Source organism: Acipenser ruthenus, chromosome 19 (assembly GCF_902713425.1).
Source record: "Acipenser ruthenus chromosome 19, fAciRut3.2 maternal haplotype, whole genome shotgun sequence".
In the NCBI taxonomy this organism is placed as follows: domain Eukaryota; kingdom Metazoa; phylum Chordata; class Actinopteri; order Acipenseriformes; family Acipenseridae; genus Acipenser; species Acipenser ruthenus.
In genome coordinates this window covers 14,297,123-14,319,470 of record NC_081207.1, presented here as the reverse complement: position 1 = coordinate 14,319,470, position 22,348 = coordinate 14,297,123, and positions in this window count along the sequence as shown.

Sequence of the window (22,348 nt, the reverse complement as noted above, 5' to 3'; positions counted from 1 at the left end):
CACCTACAAAGAAACACCGCACAGTGCACCAACTACTCAAAGTAACAAACCACACTGGTCAAAGTAACAGACCACACTGCACCCACACGTACAAAGAAACACAGCACACTACACACACAGACACAAACCACACTACACCAGCAGGTATAAATAAACACACCAACACCTAGAAAGAAACACACCACACTGCACGTACACAAACAGAAAAACAAACCACACACAAACACAACACTGCACCCACACGTACACAAAAACAAACTACACTGCATACAGAGAAACAAACACAATGCATTCACAGACACACAAACCACACACCTGCAAAGAAACACACCAGTGCACCAGTATACACTCACACAGAAACAAACAACACTGCACATACCTAAACACACCACACTGCACCAGCATGTATGAATAAATACAACAACACCTAGAAAGAAACACTGCATGTGCACAAAAGAACACACCACATTATACCCACATAAATAGAGAAACAGAACACTGCACCCACACAAACAGAGAAACACACCACACTACACACACACCTATAAAGAAACACCGCACAGTGCACCAACATACTCAAAGTAACAAACCACACTTGACAAAGTAACATACCACACTGCACCAGCACACTCAAGGAAAGACACTCATACATAATTAAACAACACTGCACATACCTACACAAACCACACTGCACCAAAACGTATAACGAAAAACACCACACTGCTCCACACAGAGATACACACCACACTACACACACACACAGAAACACCACACTGCACTTGAACCCACACGTTGCAAGAAACACTCCACACCGCACCCACACAAACAGAGAAGCACACCGCAGTGTAAGAACACACACACAGACAAACACACCACACTGCACCCACACGTACAAAGAAACAGAGCACACTACACCAGCACGTATAAATAAACACACCAATACCTAGAAAGAAACACACCACACTGCACGTACACCACATCATACCCACATAAATAGAGAAACACAACACTGCACCCACACAAACAGAGCAACACCACACAGCACCCACACGTACATAAAAACAAACCACACTGCACACAGAGAAACAAAAACAATGCACACTCAGACCGCACTACAAACACCTACAAAGAAACACACCACAGTGCACCAACATACTCAACGAAACAAAACACACTGGACAAAGTGACACACCAAACTGCACCAGCACACACAAGGAAACGCAACACAGAAAGAAACCACACTGCACATATCTACACACACCACACTGCACGTACACAAACAAACACACCACATCATACCCACATAAATAGAGAAACACAACACTGCACCAACACAAACAGAGAAACACACCACACTACACACACACACACAGAAAGAAACACCCCACCTTACACACAGTCACACAGAGAAAGAAACCACACTGCACACACAGACATAAAACACACTGCACCCACACGTATAAAGAAACACACCACACTACTCTAAAACGGATAAAGAAAAAACAACACACTGCTCCCACACAATAGATGTTATTCTATTTATGTGGGCATGATGTGCTGTGTTTGTTGGAGTACGTGCAGTGTGGTGTGTGTCTTTCTAGGTGTTGGTGCAGTGTGGTGTGTGTAGGTAGGTGCAATGTGGTTTGTTTTTGTGTGAGTGTGTGCTGGTGAGTGTGTGGTTTGTTTCTTTGAGTATGTTGGTGCACTGTGGTGTGTTTCTTTGTAGGTGTGTGTGTGTGTAGTGTGGTGTGTGTGCATGGTGTTTGTTTCTCTGTATGCAGTGTGGTTTGTTTTGTGTACGTGTGGGTGCAATGTCTGTTTGCTTTTCTGTTTCTGTGTGTGTGTGTGTGTGTGCGCAGTGTGGTTTGTTTCCTGTGTGCAGTGTGCTGTGTTTCTGTGGGTGCAGTGTGTTGTGTTTCTCTGTTTGTGTGGGTGCAGTGTTGTGTTTCTCTATTTATGTGGGTATAATGTGGTGTGTTTGTTTGTGTACGTGCAGTGCATGTGAGTGCAGTGTTTTTTCTTTATACGTTTTGGTGCAGTGTGGTGTGTTTCTTTATACGTGTGGGTGTAGTGTGGTGTGTGTAGGTATGTGCAGTGTGGTTTGTTTCTGTGTCAGTGTGCACACACAGACTCCCACACTGCACCAACATGTATAAACAAAAGTCGCTCCCACACATACACAAAATAAATCACACTGTGTACAGAGAAACAAACACCATGCACACACAGACACACACCACACACCTATAAAGAAACACCGCACAGTGCACCAACATACTCAAAGTAACAAACCACACTGCACCAGCACACACAAGGAAAGACACTTATACAGAATTAAACAACACTGCACATACCTACACAAACCACACTGCACCAAAACGTATAACGAAAAACACCACACTGCTCCACACAGAGATACACACCATACTACACAGACACACAGAAACACCACACTGCACTGAACCCACACGTTGCAAGAAACACTCCACACCGCACCCACACAAACAGAGAAGCACACCGCAGTGTAAGAACACACACACAGACAAACACACCACACTGCACCCACACGTACAAAGAAACAGAGCACACTACACACACCACACTACACCAGCACGTATAAATAAACACACCAATACCTAGAAAGAAACACACCACACTGCACGTACACCACATCATACCCACATAAATAGAGAAACACAACACTGCACCCACACAAACAGAGAAACACACCACACTACACACACACCTATAAAGAAACACCGCACAGTGCACCAACATACTCAAAGTAACAAACCACACTTGACAAAGTAACATACCACACTGCACCAGCACACTCAAGGAAAGACACTCATACATAATTAAACAACACTGCACATACCTACACACACCACACTGCACCAAAACGTATAACGAAAAACACCACACTGCTCTCACACAGAGAAACACACCTTACACACACACACAGAAACACCACACTGCACCCACACGTTGCACTCCACACCATATCTACACAGAGAAACAAACACCACACTGCACCCACACAAACAGAGAAGCACACCGCAAGAACACACACAGACAAACACACCACACGTTTCTCGGTTTGTGTAGGTGCGGTGTGGAGTGTTTGTTTCTACGTGTGGGTTCAGTGCAGAGTGGTGTGTTTCTCTGTCTGTGTGGGTGCATGTGGTATGTTTCTTTGTAGATGTGGGTGCAGTGTGGTTTGTGTCGTGTGGTTTCTTTCTCTGTGTGTAGTGTCGTGTGTTTCTGCTTCTGTGTGTAGTGTGGTGTGTTTCTCTGTGTGGGTGCAGTGTTGTGTTTCTCTATTTATGTGGGTATAATGTGGTGTGTTTGTTTGTGTACGTGCAGTGCGTGTGGGTGCAGTGTTTTTTCTTTATACGTTTTGGTGCAGTGTGGTGTGTTTCTTTATACGTGGTGTGTGTAGGTATGTGCAGTGTGGTTTGTTTCTGTGTCAGTGTGCACACACAGACACCCACACTGCACCAACATGTATAAACAAAAGTCACTGCTCCCACACATACACAAAACAAATCACACTGTATACAGAGAAAAAATGCACACACACCACACACCTACAAAGAAACACCGCACAGTGCACCAACTACTCAAAGTAACAAACCACACTGGTCAAAGTAACAGACCACACTGCACCCACACGTACAAAGAAACACAGCACACTACACACACAGACACAAACCACACTACACCAGCAGGTATAAATAAACACACCAACACCTAGAAAGAAACACACCACACTGCACGTACACAAACAGAAAAACAAACCACACACAAACACAACACTGCACCCACACGTACACAAAAACAAACTACACTGCATACAGAGAAACAAACACAATGCATTCACAGACACACAAACCACACACCTGCAAAGAAACACACCAGTGCACCAGTATACACTCACACAGAAACAAACAACACTGCACATACCTAAACACACCACACTGCACCAGCATGTATGAATAAATACAACAACACCTAGAAAGAAACACTGCATGTGCACAAAAGAACACACCACATTATACCCACATAAATAGAGAAACAGAACACTGCACCCACACAAACAGAGAAACACACCACACTACACACACACCTATAAAGAAACACCGCACAGTGCACCAACATACTCAAAGTAACAAACCACACTTGACAAAGTAACATACCACACTGCACCAGCACACTCAAGGAAAGACACTCATACATAATTAAACAACACTGCACATACCTACACAAACCACACTGCACCAAAACGTATAACGAAAAACACCACACTGCTCCACACAGAGATACACACCACACTACACACACACACAGAAACACCACACTGCACTTGAACCCACACGTTGCAAGAAACACTCCACACCGCACCCACACAAACAGAGAAGCACACCGCAGTGTAAGAACACACACACAGACAAACACACCACACTGCACCCACACGTACAAAGAAACAGAGCACACTACACCAGCACGTATAAATAAACACACCAATACCTAGAAAGAAACACACCACACTGCACGTACACCACATCATACCCACATAAATAGAGAAACACAACACTGCACCCACACAAACAGAGCAACACCACACAGCACCCACACGTACATAAAAACAAACCACACTGCACACAGAGAAACAAAAACAATGCACACTCAGACCGCACTACAAACACCTACAAAGAAACACACCACAGTGCACCAACATACTCAACGAAACAAAACACACTGGACAAAGTGACACACCAAACTGCACCAGCACACACAAGGAAACGCAACACAGAAAGAAACCACACTGCACATATCTACACACACCACACTGCACGTACACAAACAAACACACCACATCATACCCACATAAATAGAGAAACACAACACTGCACCAACACAAACAGAGAAACACACCACACTACACACACACACACAGAAAGAAACACCCCACCTTACACACAGTCACACAGAGAAAGAAACCACACTGCACACACAGACATAAAACACACTGCACCCACACGTATAAAGAAACACACCACACTACTCTAAAACGGATAAAGAAAAAACAACACACTGCTCCCACACAATAGATGTTATTCTATTTATGTGGGCATGATGTGCTGTGTTTGTTGGAGTACGTGCAGTGTGGTGTGTGTCTTTCTAGGTGTTGGTGCAGTGTGGTGTGTGTAGGTAGGTGCAATGTGGTTTGTTTTTGTGTGAGTGTGTGCTGGTGAGTGTGTGGTTTGTTTCTTTGAGTATGTTGGTGCACTGTGGTGTGTTTCTTTGTAGGTGTGTGTGTGTGTAGTGTGGTGTGTGTGCATGGTGTTTGTTTCTCTGTATGCAGTGTGGTTTGTTTTGTGTACGTGTGGGTGCAATGTCTGTTTGCTTTTCTGTTTCTGTGTGTGTGTGTGTGTGCGCAGTGTGGTTTGTTTCCTGTGTGCAGTGTGCTGTGTTTCTGTGGGTGCAGTGTGTTGTGTTTCTCTGTTTGTGTGGGTGCAGTGTTGTGTTTCTCTATTTATGTGGGTATAATGTGGTGTGTTTGTTTGTGTACGTGCAGTGCATGTGAGTGCAGTGTTTTTTCTTTATACGTTTTGGTGCAGTGTGGTGTGTTTCTTTATACGTGTGGGTGTAGTGTGGTGTGTGTAGGTATGTGCAGTGTGGTTTGTTTCTGTGTCAGTGTGCTCACACAGACTCCCACACTGCACCAACATGTATAAACAAAAGTCGCTCCCACACATACACAAAATAAATCACACTGTGTACAGAGAAACAAACACCATGCACACACAGACACACACCACACACCTATAAAGAAACACCGCACAGTGCACCAACATACTCAAAGTAACAAACCACACTGCACCAGCACACACAAGGAAAGACACTTATACAGAATTAAACAACACTGCACATACCTACACAAACCACACTGCACCAAAACGTATAACGAAAAACACCACACTGCTCCACACAGAGATACACACCACACTACACAGACACACAGAAACACCACACTGCACTGAACCCACACGTTGCAAGAAACACTCCACACCGCACCCACACAAACAGAGAAGCACACCGCAGTGTAAGAACACACACACAGACAAACACACCACACTGCACCCACACGTACAAAGAAACAGAGCACACTACACACACCACACTACACCAGCACGTATAAATAAACACACCAATACCTAGAAAGAAACACACCACACTGCACGTACACCACATCATACCCACATAAATAGAGAAACACAACACTGCACCCACACAAACAGAGAAACACACCACACTACACACACACCTATAAAGAAACACCGCACAGTGCACCAACATACTCAAAGTAACAAACCACACTTGACAAAGTAACATACCACACTGCACCAGCACACTCAAGGAAAGACACTCATACATAATTAAACAACACTGCACATACCTACACACACCACACTGCACCAAAACGTATAACGAAAAACACCACACTGCTCTCACACAGAGAAACACACCTTACACACACACACAGAAACACCACACTGCACCCACACGTTGCACTCCACACCATATCTACACAGAGAAACAAACACCACACTGCACCCACACAAACAGAGAAGCACACCGCAAGAACACACACAGACAAACACACCACACGTTTCTCGGTTTGTGTAGGTGCGGTGTGGAGTGTTTGTTTCTACGTGTGGGTTCAGTGCAGAGTGGTGTGTTTCTCTGTCTGTGTGGGTGCATGTGGTATGTTTCTTTGTAGATGTGGGTGCAGTGTGGTTTGTGTCGTGTGGTTTCTTTCTCTGTGTGTAGTGTGGTGTGTTTCTGCTTCTGTGTGTAGTGTGGTGTGTTTCTCTGTGTGGGTGCAGTGTTGTGTTTCTCTATTTATGTGGGTATAATGTGGTGTGTTTGTTTGTGTACGTGCAGTGCGTGTGGGTGCAGTGTTTTTTCTTTATACGTTTTGGTGCAGTGTGGTGTGTTTCTTTATACGTGGTGTGTGTAGGTATGTGCAGTGTGGTTTGTTTCTGTGTCAGTGTGCACACACAGACACCCACACTGCACCAACATGTATAAACAAAAGTCACTGCTCCCACACATACACAAAACAAATCACACTGTATACAGAGAAAAAATGCACACACACCACACACCTACAAAGAAACACCGCACAGTGCACCAACTACTCAAAATAACAAACCACACTGGTCAAAGTAACAGACCACACTGCACCCACACGTACAAAGAAACACAGCACACTACACACACAGACACAAACCACACTACACCAGCAAGTATAAATAAACACACCAACACCTAGAAAGAAACACACCACACTGCACGTACACAAACAGAAAAACAAACCACACACAAACACAACACTGCACCCACACGTACACAAAAACAAACTACACTGCATACAGAGAAACAAACACAATGCATTCACAGACACACAAACCACACACCTGCAAAGAAACACACCAGTGCACCAATATACTCAAAGAAACAAACCACACTAAACAAAGTAACACACCACACTGCACCAGTATACACTCACACAGAAACAAACAACACTGCACATACCTAAACACACCACACTGCACCAGCATGTATGAATAAATACAACAACACCTAGAAAGAAACACTGCATGTGCACAAAAGAACACACCACATTATACCCACATAAATAGAGAAACAGAACACTGCACCCACACAAACAGAGAAACACACCACACTACACACACACCTATAAAGAAACACCGCACAGTGCACCAACATACTCAAAGTAACAAACCACACTTGACAAAGTAACATACCACACTGCACCAGCACACTCAAGGAAAGACACTCATACATAATTAAACAACACTGCACATACCTACACAAACCACACTGCACCAAAACGTATAACGAAAAACACCACACTGCTCCACACAGAGATACACACCACACTACACACACACACAGAAACACCACACTGCACTTGAACCCACACGTTGCAAGAAACACTCCACACCGCACCCACACAAACAGAGAAGCACACCGCAGTGTAAGAACACACACACAGACAAACACACCACACTGCACCCACACGTACAAAGAAACAGAGCACACTACACCAGCACGTATAAATAAACACACCAATACCTAGAAAGAAACACACCACACTGCACGTACACCACATCATACCCACATAAATAGAGAAACACAACACTGCACCCACACAAACAGAGAAACACACCACACTACACACACACACCTATAAAGAAACACCGCACAGTGCACCAACATACTCAAAGTAACAAACCACACTGCACCAGCACACACAAGGAAAGACACTTATACAGAATTAAACAACACTACACATACCTACACAAACCACACTGCACCAAAACGTATAACGAAAAACACCACACTGCTCGCACACAGAGAAACACACCACACTACACACACACACACACAGAAACACCACACTGCACTGAACCCACACGTTGCAAGAAACACTCCACACCGCACCCACACAAACAGAAAAGCACACCGCAGTGTAAGAACACACACAGACAAACACCACACGTTTCTCGGTTTGTGTAGGTGCGGTGTGGAGTGTTTGTTTCTACGTGTAGTGCAGTGTGGTGTGTTTCTCTGTCTGTGTGGGTGCATGTGGTATGTTTCTTTGTAGATGTGGGTGCAGTGTGGTTTGTGTCGTGTGGTTTCTTTCTCTGTGTGTAGTGTGGTGTGTTTCTGCTTCTGTGTGCAGTGTTGTGTTTCTCTATTTATGTGGGTATAATGTGGTGTGTTTGTTTGTGTGCGTGTGGGTGCAGTGTTTTTTCTTTATACGTTTTGGTGCAGAGTGGTGTGTTTCTTTATACGTGTGGGTGTAGTGTGGTGTGTGTAGGTATGTGCAGTGTGGTTTGTTTCTGTGTCAGTGTGCACACACAGACACCCACACTGCACCAACATGTATAAACTAAAGTCACTGCTCCCACACATACACAAAACAAATCACACTGTATTCAGAGAAAAAATGCACACCTACAAAGAAACACCGCACAGTGCACCAACATACTCAACGAATCAAAACACACTGGACAAAGTGACACACCAAACTGCACCAGCACACACAAGGAAACGCAACACAGAAAGAAACCACACTGCACATATCTACACACACCACACTGCACGTACACAAACAAACACACCACATCATACCCACATAAATAGAGAAACACAACACTGCACCAACACAAACAGAGAAACACACCACACTACACACACACACACACAGAAGCAGAAACACCCCACCTTACACACAGTCACACAGAGAAAGAAACCACACTGCACACACAGACATAAAACACACTGCACCCACACGTATAAAGAAAAAACAACACACTGCTCTAAAACGGATAAAGAAAAAACAACACACTGCTCCCACACAATAGATGTTATTCTATTTATGTGGGCATGATGTGCTGTGTTTGTTGGAGTACGTGCAGTGTGGTGTGTGTCTTTCTAGGTGTTGGTGCAGTGTGGTGTGTGTAGGTAGGTGCAATGTGGTTTGTTTTTGTGTGAGTGTGTGCTGGTGAGTGTGTGGTTTGTTTCTTTGAGTATGTTGGTGCACTGTGGTGTGTTTCTTTGTAGGTGTGTGGTGTAGTGTGGTGTGTGTGTGCATGGTGTTTGTTTCTCTGTATGCAGTGTGGTTTGTTTTGTGTACGTGTGGGTGCAATGTCTGTTTGCTTTTCTGTTTCTGTGTGTGTGTGTGTGTGCGCAGTGTGGTTTGTTTCCTGTGTGCAGTGTGCTGTGTTTCTGTGGGTGCAGTGTGTTGTGTTTCTCTATTTATGTGGGTATAATGTGGTGTGTTTGTTTGTGTACGTGCAGTGCATGTGAGTGCAGTGTTTTTTCTTTATACGTTTTGGTGCAGTGTGGTGTGTTTCTTTATACGTGTGGGTGTGTAGGTATGTGCAGTGTGGTTTGTTTCTGTGTCAGTGTGCACACACAGACTCCCACACTGCACCAACATGTATAAACAAAAGTCGCTCCCACACATACACAAAATAAATCACACTGTGTACAGAGAAACAAACACCATGCACACACAGACACACACCACACACCTATAAAGAAACACCGCACAGTGCACCAACATACTCAAAGTAACAAACCACACTGCACCAGCACACACAAGGAAAGACACTTATACAGAATTAAACAACACTGCACATACCTACACAAACCACACTGCACCAAAACGTATAACGAAAAACACCACACTGCTCCACACAGAGATACACACCACACTACACAGACACACAGAAACACCACACTGCACTGAACCCACACGTTGCAAGAAACACTCCACACCGCACCCACACAAACAGAGAAGCACACCGCAGTGTAAGAACACACACACAGACAAACACACCACACTGCACCCACACGTACAAAGAAACAGAGCACACTACACACACCACACTACACCAGCACGTATAAATAAACACACCAATACCTAGAAAGAAACACACCACACTGCACGTACACCACATCATACCCACATAAATAGAGAAACACAACACTGCACCCACACAAACAGAGAAACACACCACACTACACACACACCTATAAAGAAACACCGCACAGTGCACCAACATACTCAAAGTAACAAACCACACTTGACAAAGTAACATACCACACTGCACCAGCACACTCAAGGAAAGACACTCATACATAATTAAACAACACTGCACATACCTACACACACCACACTGCACCAAAACGTATAACGAAAAACACCACACTGCTCTCACACAGAGAAACACACCTTACACACACACACAGAAACACCACACTGCACCCACACGTTGCACTCCACACCATATCTACACAGAGAAACAAACACCACACTGCACCCACACAAACAGAGAAGCACACCGCAAGAACACACACAGACAAACACACCACACGTTTCTCGGTTTGTGTAGGTGCGGTGTGGAGTGTTTGTTTCTACGTGTGGGTTCAGTGCAGAGTGGTGTGTTTCTCTGTCTGTGTGGGTGCATGTGGTATGTTTCTTTGTAGATGTGGGTGCAGTGTGGTTTGTGTCGTGTGGTTTCTTTCTCTGTGTGTAGTGTGGTGTGTTTCTGCTTCTGTGTGTAGTGTGGTGTGTTTCTCTGTGTGGGTGCAGTGTTGTGTTTCTCTATTTATGTGGGTATAATGTGGTGTGTTTGTTTGTGTACGTGCAGTGCGTGTGGGTGCAGTGTTTTTTCTTTATACGTTTTGGTGCAGTGTGGTGTGTTTCTTTATACGTGGTGTGTGTAGGTATGTGCAGTGTGGTTTGTTTCTGTGTCAGTGTGCACACACAGACACCCACACTGCACCAACATGTATAAACAAAAGTCACTGCTCCCACACATACACAAAACAAATCACACTGTATACAGAGAAAAAATGCACACACACCACACACCTACAAAGAAACACCGCACAGTGCACCAACTACTCAAAATAACAAACCACACTGGTCAAAGTAACAGACCACACTGCACCCACACGTACAAAGAAACACAGCACACTACACACACAGACACAAACCACACTACACCAGCAAGTATAAATAAACACACCAACACCTAGAAAGAAACACACCACACTGCACGTACACAAACAGAAAAACAAACCACACACAAACACAACACTGCACCCACACGTAGACAAAAACAAACTACACTGCATACAGAGAAACAAACACAATGCATTCACAGACACACAAACCACACACCTGCAAAGAAACACACCAGTGCACCAATATACTCAAAGAAACAAACCCCACTAAACAAAGTAACACACCACACTGCACCAGTATACACTCACACAGAAACAAACAACACTGCACATACCTAAACACACCACACTGCACCAGCATGTATGAATAAATACAACAACACCTAGAAAGAAACACTGCATGTGCACAAAAGAACACACCACATTATACCCACATAAATAGAGAAACAGAACACTGCACCCACACAAACAGAGAAACACACCACACTACACACACACCTATAAAGAAACACCGCACAGTGCACCAACATACTCAAAGTAACAAACCACACTTGACAAAGTAACATACCACACTGCACCAGCACACTCAAGGAAAGACACTCATACATAATTAAACAACACTGCACATACCTACACAAACCACACTGCACCAAAACGTATAACGAAAAACACCACACTGCTCCACACAGAGATACACACCACACTACACACACACACAGAAACACCACACTGCACTTGAACCCACACGTTGCAAGAAACACTCCACACCGCACCCACACAAACAGAGAAGCACACCGCAGTGTAAGAACACACACACAGACAAACACACCACACTGCACCCACACGTACAAAGAAACAGAGCACACTACACCAGCACGTATAAATAAACACACCAATACCTAGAAAGAAACACACCACACTGCACGTACACCACATCATACCCACATAAATAGAGAAACACAACACTGCACCCACACAAACAGAGAAACACACCACACTACACACACACACCTATAAAGAAACACCGCACAGTGCACCAACATACTCAAAGTAACAAACCACACTGCACCAGCACACACAAGGAAAGACACTTATACAGAATTAAACAACACTACACATACCTACACAAACCACACTGCACCAAAACGTATAACGAAAAACACCACACTGCTCGCACACAGAGAAACACACCACACTACACACACACACACACAGAAACACCACACTGCACTGAACCCACACGTTGCAAGAAACACTCCACCCGCACCCACACAAACAGAAAAGCACACCGCAGTGTAAGAACACACACAGACAAACACCACACGTTTCTCGGTTTGTGTAGGTGCGGTGTGGAGTGTTTGTTTCTACGTGTAGTGCAGTGTGGTGTGTTTCTCTGTCTGTGTGGGTGCATGTGGTATGTTTCTTTGTAGATGTGGGTGCAGTGTGGTTTGTGTCGTGTGGTTTCTTTCTCTGTGTGTAGTGTGGTGTGTTTCTGCTTCTGTGTGCAGTGTTGTGTTTCTCTATTTATGTGGGTATAATGTGGTGTGTTTGTTTGTGTGCGTGTGGGTGCAGTGTTTTTTCTTTATACGTTTTGGTGCAGAGTGGTGTGTTTCTTTATACGTGTGGGTGTAGTGTGGTGTGTGTAGGTATGTGCAGTGTGGTTTGTTTCTGTGTCAGTGTGCACACACAGACACCCACACTGCACCAACATGTATAAACTAAAGTCACTGCTCCCACACATACACAAAACAAATCACACTGTATTCAGAGAAAAAATGCACACCTACAAAGAAACACCGCACAGTGCACCAACATACTCAACGAATCAAAACACACTGGACAAAGTGACACACCAAACTGCACCAGCACACACAAGGAAACGCAACACAGAAAGAAACCACACTGCACATATCTACACACACCACACTGCACGTACACAAACAAACACACCACATCATACCCACATAAATAGAGAAACACAACACTGCACCAACACAAACAGAGAAACACACCACACTACACACACACACACACAGAAGCAGAAACACCCCACCTTACACACAGTCACACAGAGAAAGAAACCACACTGCACACACAGACATAAAACACACTGCACCCACACGTATAAAGAAAAAACAACACACTGCTCTAAAACGGATAAAGAAAAAACAACACACTGCTCCCACACAATAGATGTTATTCTATTTATGTGGGCATGATGTGCTGTGTTTGTTGGAGTACGTGCAGTGTGGTGTGTGTCTTTCTAGGTGTTGGTGCAGTGTGGTGTGTGTAGGTAGGTGCAATGTGGTTTGTTTTTGTGTGAGTGTGTGCTGGTGAGTGTGTGGTTTGTTTCTTTGAGTATGTTGGTGCACTGTGGTGTGTTTCTTTGTAGGTGTGTGGTGTAGTGTGGTGTGTGTGCATGGTGTTTGTTTCTCTGTATGCAGTGTGGTTTGTTTTGTGTACGTGTGGGTGCAATGTCTGTTTGCTTTTCTGTTTCTGTGTGTGTGTGTGTGTGCGCAGTGTGGTTTGTTTCCTGTGTGCAGTGTGCTGTGTTTCTGTGGGTGCAGTGTGTTGTGTTTCTCTATTTATGTGGGTATAATGTGGTGTGTTTGTTTGTGTACGTGCAGTGCATGTGAGTGCAGTGTTTTTTCTTTATACGTTTTGGTGCAGTGTGGTGTGTTTCTTTATACGTGTGGGTGTGTAGGTATGTGCAGTGTGGTTTGTTTCTGTGTCAGTGTGCACACACAGACTCCCACACTGCACCAACATGTATAAACAAAAGTCGCTCCCACACATACACAAAATAAATCACACTGTGTACAGAGAAACAAACACCATGCACACACAGACACACACCACACACCTATAAAGAAACACCGCACAGTGCACCAACATACTCAAAGTAACAAACCACACTGCACCAGCACACACAAGGAAAGACACTTATACAGAATTAAACAACACTGCACATACCTACACAAACCACACTGCACCAAAACGTATAACGAAAAACACCACACTGCTCCACACAGAGATACACACCACACTACACACACACACAGAAACACCACACTGCACTGAACCCACACGTTGCAAGAAACACTCCACACCGCACCCACACAAACAGAGAAGCACACCGCAGTGTAAGAACACACACACAGACAAACACACCACACTGCACCCACACGTACAAAGAAACAGAGCACACTACACACACCACACTACACCAGCACGTATAAATAAACACACCAATACCTAGAAAGAAACACACCACACTGCACGTACACCACATCATACCCACATAAATAGAGAAACACAACACTGCACCCACACAAACAGAGAAACACACCACACTACACACACACCTATAAAGAAACACCGCACAGTGCACCAACATACTCAAAGTAACAAACCACACTTGACAAAGTAACATACCACACTGCACCAGCACACTCAAGGAAAGACACTCATACATAATTAAACAACACTGCACATACCTACACACACCACACTGCACCAAAACGTATAACGAAAAACACCACACTGCTCTCACACAGAGAAACACACCTTACACACACACACAGAAACACCACACTGCACCCACACGTTGCACTCCACACCATATCTACACAGAGAAACAAACACCACACTGCACCCACACAAACAGAGAAGCACACCGCAAGAACACACACAGACAAACACACCACACGTTTCTCGGTTTGTGTAGGTGCGGTGTGGAGTGTTTGTTTCTACGTGTGGGTTCAGTGCAGAGTGGTGTGTTTCTCTGTCTGTGTGGGTGCATGTGGTATGTTTCTTTGTAGATGTGGGTGCAGTGTGGTTTGTGTCGTGTGGTTTCTTTCTCTGTGTGTAGTGTGGTGTGTTTCTGCTTCTGTGTGTAGTGTGGTGTGTTTCTCTGTGTGGGTGCAGTGTTGTGTTTCTCTATTTATGTGGGTATAATGTGGTGTGTTTGTTTGTGTACGTGCAGTGCGTGTGGGTGCAGTGTTTTTTCTTTATACGTTTTGGTGCAGTGTGGTGTGTTTCTTTATACGTGGTGTGTGTAGGTATGTGCAGTGTGGTTTGTTTCTGTGTCAGTGTGCACACACAGACACCCACACTGCACCAACATGTATAAACAAAAGTCACTGCTCCCACACATACACAAAACAAATCACACTGTATACAGAGAAAAAATGCACACACACCACACACCTACAAAGAAACACCGCACAGTGCACCAACTACTCAAAGTAACAAACCACACTGGTCAAAGTAACAGACCACACTGCACCCACACGTACAAAGAAAAACACAGCACACTACACACACAGACACAAACCACACTACACCAGCAGGTATAAATAAACACACCAACACCTAGAAAGAAACACACCACACTGCACGTACACAAACAGAAAAACAAACCACACACAAACACAACACTGCACCCACACGTACACAAAAACAAACTACACTGCATACAGAGAAACAAACACAATGCATTCACAGACACACAAACCACACACCTGCAAAGAAACACACCAGTGCACCAGTATACACTCACACAGAAACAAACAACACTGCACATACCTAAACACACCACACTGCACCAGCATGTATGAATAAATACAACAACACCTAGAAAGAAACACTGCATGTGCACAAAAGAACACACCACATTATACCCACATAAATAGAGAAACAGAACACTGCACCCACACAAACAGAGAAACACACCACACTACACACACACCTATAAAGAAACACCGCACAGTGCACCAACATACTCAAAGTAACAAACCACACTTGACAAAGTAACATACCACACTGCACCAGCACACTCAAGGAAAGACACTCATACATAATTAAACAACACTGCACATACCTACACAAACCACACTGCACCAAAACGTATAACGAAAAACACCACACTGCTCCACACAGAGATACACACCACACTACACACACACACAGAAACACCACACTGCACTTGAACCCACACGTTGCAAGAAACACTCTCCACACCGCACCCACACAAACAGAGAAGCACACCGCAGTGTAAGAACACACACACAGACAAACACACCACACTGCACCCACACGTACAAAGAAACAGAGCACACTACACCAGCACGTATAAATAAACACACCAATACCTAGAAAGAAACACACCACACTGCACGTACACCACATCATACCCACATAAATAGAGAAACACAACACTGCACCCACACAAACAGAGAAACACACCACACTACACACACACACCTATAAAGAAACACCGCACAGTGCACCAACATACTCAAAGTAACAAACCACACTGCACCAGCACACACAAGGAAAGACACTTATACAGAATTAAACAACACTACACATACCTACACAAACCACACTGCACCAAAACGTATAACGAAAAACACCACACTGCTCGCACACAGAGAAACACACCACACTACACACACACACACACAGAAACACCACACTACACTGAACCCACACGTTGCAAGAAACACTCCACTCCACACCCACACAAACAGAAAAGCACACCGCAGTGTAAGAACACACACAGACAAACACCACACGTTTCTCGGTTTGTGTAGGTGCGGTGTGGAGTGTTTGTTTCTACGTGTAGTGCAGTGTGGTGTGTTTCTCTGTCTGTGTGGGTGCATGTGGTATGTTTCTTTGTAGATGTGGGTGCAGTGTGGTTTGTGTCGTGTGGTTTCTTTCTCTGTGTGTAGTGTGGTGTGTTTCTGCTTCTGTGTGCAGTGTTGTGTTTCTCTATTTATGTGGGTATAATGTGGTGTGTTTGTTTGTGTGCGTGTGGGTGCAGTGTTTTTTCTTTATACGTTTTGGTGCAGAGTGGTGTGTTTCTTTATACGTGTGGGTGTAGTGTGGTGTGTGTAGGTATGTGCAGTGTGGTTTGTTTCTGTGTCAGTGTGCACACACAGACACCCACACTGCACCAACATGTATAAACTAAAGTCACTGCTCCCACACATACACAAAACAAATCACACTGTATTCAGAGAAAAAATGCACACCTACAAAGAAACACCGCACAGTGCACCAACATACTCAACGAATCAAAACACACTGGACAAAGTGACACACCAAACTGCACCAGCACACACAAGGAAACGCAACACAGAAAGAAACCACACTGCACATATCTACACACACCACACTGCACGTACACAACAAACACACCACATCATACCCACATAAATAGAGAAACACAACACTGCACCAACACAAACAGAGAAACACACCACACTACACACACACACACAGAAGCAGAAACACCCCACCTTACACACAGTCACACAGAGAAAGAAACCACACTGCACACACAGACATAAAACACACTGCACCCACACGTATAAAGAAAAAACAACACACTGCTCTAAAACGGATAAAGAAAAAACAACACACTGCTCCCACACAATAGATGTTATTCTATTTATGTGGGCATGATGTGCTGTGTTTGTTGGAGTACGTGCAGTGTGGTGTGTGTCTTTCTAGGTGTTGGTGCAGTGTGGTGTGTGTAGGTAGGTGCAATGTGGTTTGTTTTTGTGTGAGTGTGTGCTGGTGAGTGTGTGGTTTGTTTCTTTGAGTATGTTGGTGCACTGTGGTGTGTTTCTTTGTAGGTGTGTGGTGTAGTGTGGTGTGTGTGCATGGTGTTTGTTTCTCTGTATGCAGTGTGGTTTGTTTTGTGTACGTGTGGGTGCAGTGTCTGTTTGCTTTTCTGTTTCTGTGTGTGTGTGTGTGTGTGCGCGCAGTGTGGTTTGTTTCCTGTGTGCAGTGTGCTGTGTTTCTGTGGGTGCAGTGTGTTGTGTTTCTCTGTTTGTGTGGGTGCAGTGTTGTGTTTCTCTATTTATGTGGGTATAATGTGGTGTGTTTGTTTGTGTACGTGCAGTGCATGTGAGTGCAGTGTTTTTTCTTTATACGTTTTGGTGCAGTGTGGTGTGTTTCTTTATACGTGTGGGTGTAGTGTGGTGTGTGTAGGTATGTGCAGTGTGGTTTGTTTCTGTGTCAGTGTGTGCACACACAGACTCCCACACTGCACCAACATGTATAAACAAAAGTCGCTCCCACACATACACAAAATAAATCACACTGTATACAGAGAAACAAACACCATGCACACACAGACACACACCACACACCTATAAAGAAACACCGCACAGTGCACCAACATACTCAAAGTAACAAACCACACTGCACCAGCACACACAAGGAAAGACACTTATACAGAATTAAACAACACTGCACATACCTACACAAACCACACTGCACCAAAACGTATAACGAAAAACACCACACTGCTCCACACAGAGATACACACCACACTACACACACACACAGAAACACCACACTGCACTGAACCCACACGTTGCAAGAAACACTCCACACCGCACCCACACAAACAGAGAAGCACACCGCAGTGTAAGAACACACACACAGACAAACACACCACACTGCACCCACACGTACAAAGAAACAGAGCACACTACACACACTACACCAGCACGTATAAATAAACACACCAATACCTAGAAAGAAACACACCACACTGCACGTACACCACATCATACCCACATAAATAGAGAAACACAACACTGCACCCACACAAACAGAGAAACACACCACACTACACACACACCTATAAAGAAACACCGCACAGTGCACCAACATACTCAAAGTAACAAACCACACTTGACAAAGTAACATACCACACTGCACCAGCACACTCAAGGAAAGACACTCATACATAATTAAACAACACTGCACATACCTACACACACCACACTGCACCAAAACGTATAACGAAAAACACCACACTGCTCTCACACAGAGAAACACACCTTACACACACACACAGAAACACCACACTGCACCCACACGTTGCAAGAAACACTCCACACCACACCTACACAGAGAAACAAACACCACACTGCACCCACACAAACAGAGAAGCACACCGCAGTGTAAGAACACACACAGACAAACACACCACACGTTTCTCGGTTTGTGTAGGTGCGGTGTGGAGTGTTTGTTTCTACGTGTGGGTTCAGTGCAGTGTGGTGTGTTTCTCTGTCTGTGTGGGTGCATGTGGTATGTTTCTTTGTAGATGTGGGTGCAGTGTGGTTTGTGTCGTGTGGTTTCTTTCTCTGTGTGTAGTGTGGTGTGTTTCTGCTTCTGTGTGTAGTGTGGTGTGTTTCTCTGTGTGGGTGCAGTGTTGTGTTTCTCTATTTATGTGGGTATAATGTGGTGTGTTTGTTTGTGTACGTGCAGTGCGTGTGGGTGCAGTGTTTTTTCTTTATACGTTTTGGTGCAGTGTGGTGTGTTTCTTTATACGTGTGGGTGTAGTGTGGTGTGTGTAGGTATGTACAGTGTGGTTTGTTTCTGTGTCAGTGTGCACACACAGACACCCACACTGCACCAACATGTATAAACAAAAGTCACTGCTCCCACACGTACACAAAACAAATCACACTGTATTCAGAGAAAAAATGCACACCTACAAAGAAACACCGCACAGTGCACCAACATACTCAAAGTAACAAACCACACTGGACAAAGTAACACACCACACTGCACCCACACGTACAAAGAAACACAGCACACTACACACACAGACACAAACCACACTACACCAGCAGGTATAAATAAACACACCAACACCTAGAAAGAAATACACCACACTGCACGTACACAAACAGAAAAACAAACCACACACAAGCACAACACTGCACCCACACGTACACAAAAACAAACCACACTGCAATACAGAGAAACAAACACAATGCATTCACAGACACACAAACCACACACCTGCAAAGAAACACACCAGTGCACCAATATACTCAAAGAAACAAACCACACTGAACAAAGTAACACACCACACTGCACCAGTATACACTCACACAGAAACAAACAACACTGCACATACCTAAACACACCACACTGCACCACATGTATAAATAAATACAACAACACCTAGAAAGAAACACTGCATGTGCACAAAAGAACACACCACATTATACCCACATAAATAGAGAAACAGAACACTGCACCCACACAAACAGAGCAACACCACACAGCACCCACACGTACATAAAAACAAACCACACTGCACACAGAGAAACAAAAACAATGCACACTCAGACCGCACTACAAACACCTACAAAGAAACACACCACAGTGCACCAACATACTCAACGAAACAAAACACACTGGACAAAGGGACACACCAAACTGCACCAGCACACACAAGGAAACGCAACACAGAAAGAAACCACACTGCACATATCTACACACACCACACTGCACGTACACAAACAAACACACCACATCATACCCACATAAATAGAGAAACACAACACTGCACCAACACAAACAGAGAAACACACCACACTACACACACACACACAGAAAGAAACACCCCACCTTACACACAGTCACACAGAGAAAGAAACCACACTGCACACACAGACATAAAACACACTGCACCCACACGTATAAAGAAACACACCACACTACTCTAAAACGGATAAAGAAAAAACAACACACTGCTCCCACACAATAGATGTTATTCTATTTATGTGGGCATGATGTGCTGTGTTTGTTGGAGTACGTGCAGTGTGGTGTGTGTCTTTCTAGGTGTTGGTGCAGTGTGGTGTGTGTAGGTAGGTGCAATGTGGTTTGTTTTTGTGTGAGTGTGTGCTGGTGAGTGTGTGGTTTGTTTCTTTGAGTATGTTGGTGCACTGTGGTGTGTTTCTTTGTAGGTGTGTGTGTGTGTAGTGTGGTGTGTGTGCATGGTGTTTGTTTCTCTGTATGCAGTGTGGTTTGTTTTGTGTACGTGTGGGTGCAATGTCTGTTTGCTTTTCTGTTTCTGTGTGTGTGTGTGTGTGTGTGTGTGCGCAGTGTGGTTTGTTTCCTGTGTGCAGTGTGCTGTGTTTCTGTGGGTGCAGTGTGTTGTGTTTCTCTGTTTGTGTGGGTGCAGTGTTGTGTTTCTCTATTTATGTGGGTATAATGTGGTGTGTTTGTTTGTGTACGTGCAGTGCATGTGAGTGCAGTGTTTTTTCTTTATACGTGTGGGTGTAGTGTGGTGTGTGTAGGTATGTGCAGTGTGGTTTGTTTCTGTGTCAGTGTGCACACACAGACTCCCACACTGCACCAACATGTATAAACAAAAGTCGCTCCCACACATACACAAAATAAATCACACTGTGTACAGAGAAACAAACACCATGCACACACAGACACACACCACACACCTATAAAGAAACACCGCACAGTGCACCAACATACTCAAAGTAACAAACCACACTGCACCAGCACACACAAGGAAAGACACTTATACAGAATTAAACAACACTGCACATACCTACACAAACCACACTGCACCAAAACGTATAACGAAAAACACCACACTGCTCCACACAGAGATACACACCACACTACACAGACACACAGAAACACCACACTGCACTGAACCCACACGTTGCAAGAAACACTCCACACCGCACCCACACAAACAGAGAAGCACACCGCAGTGTAAGAACACACACACAGACAAACACACCACACTGCACCCACACGTACAAAGAAACAGAGCACACTACACACACCACACTACACCAGCACGTATAAATAAACACACCAATACCTAGAAAGAAACACACCACACTGCACGTACACCACATCATACCCACATAAATAGAGAAACACAACACTGCACCCACACAAACAGAGAAACACACCACACTAC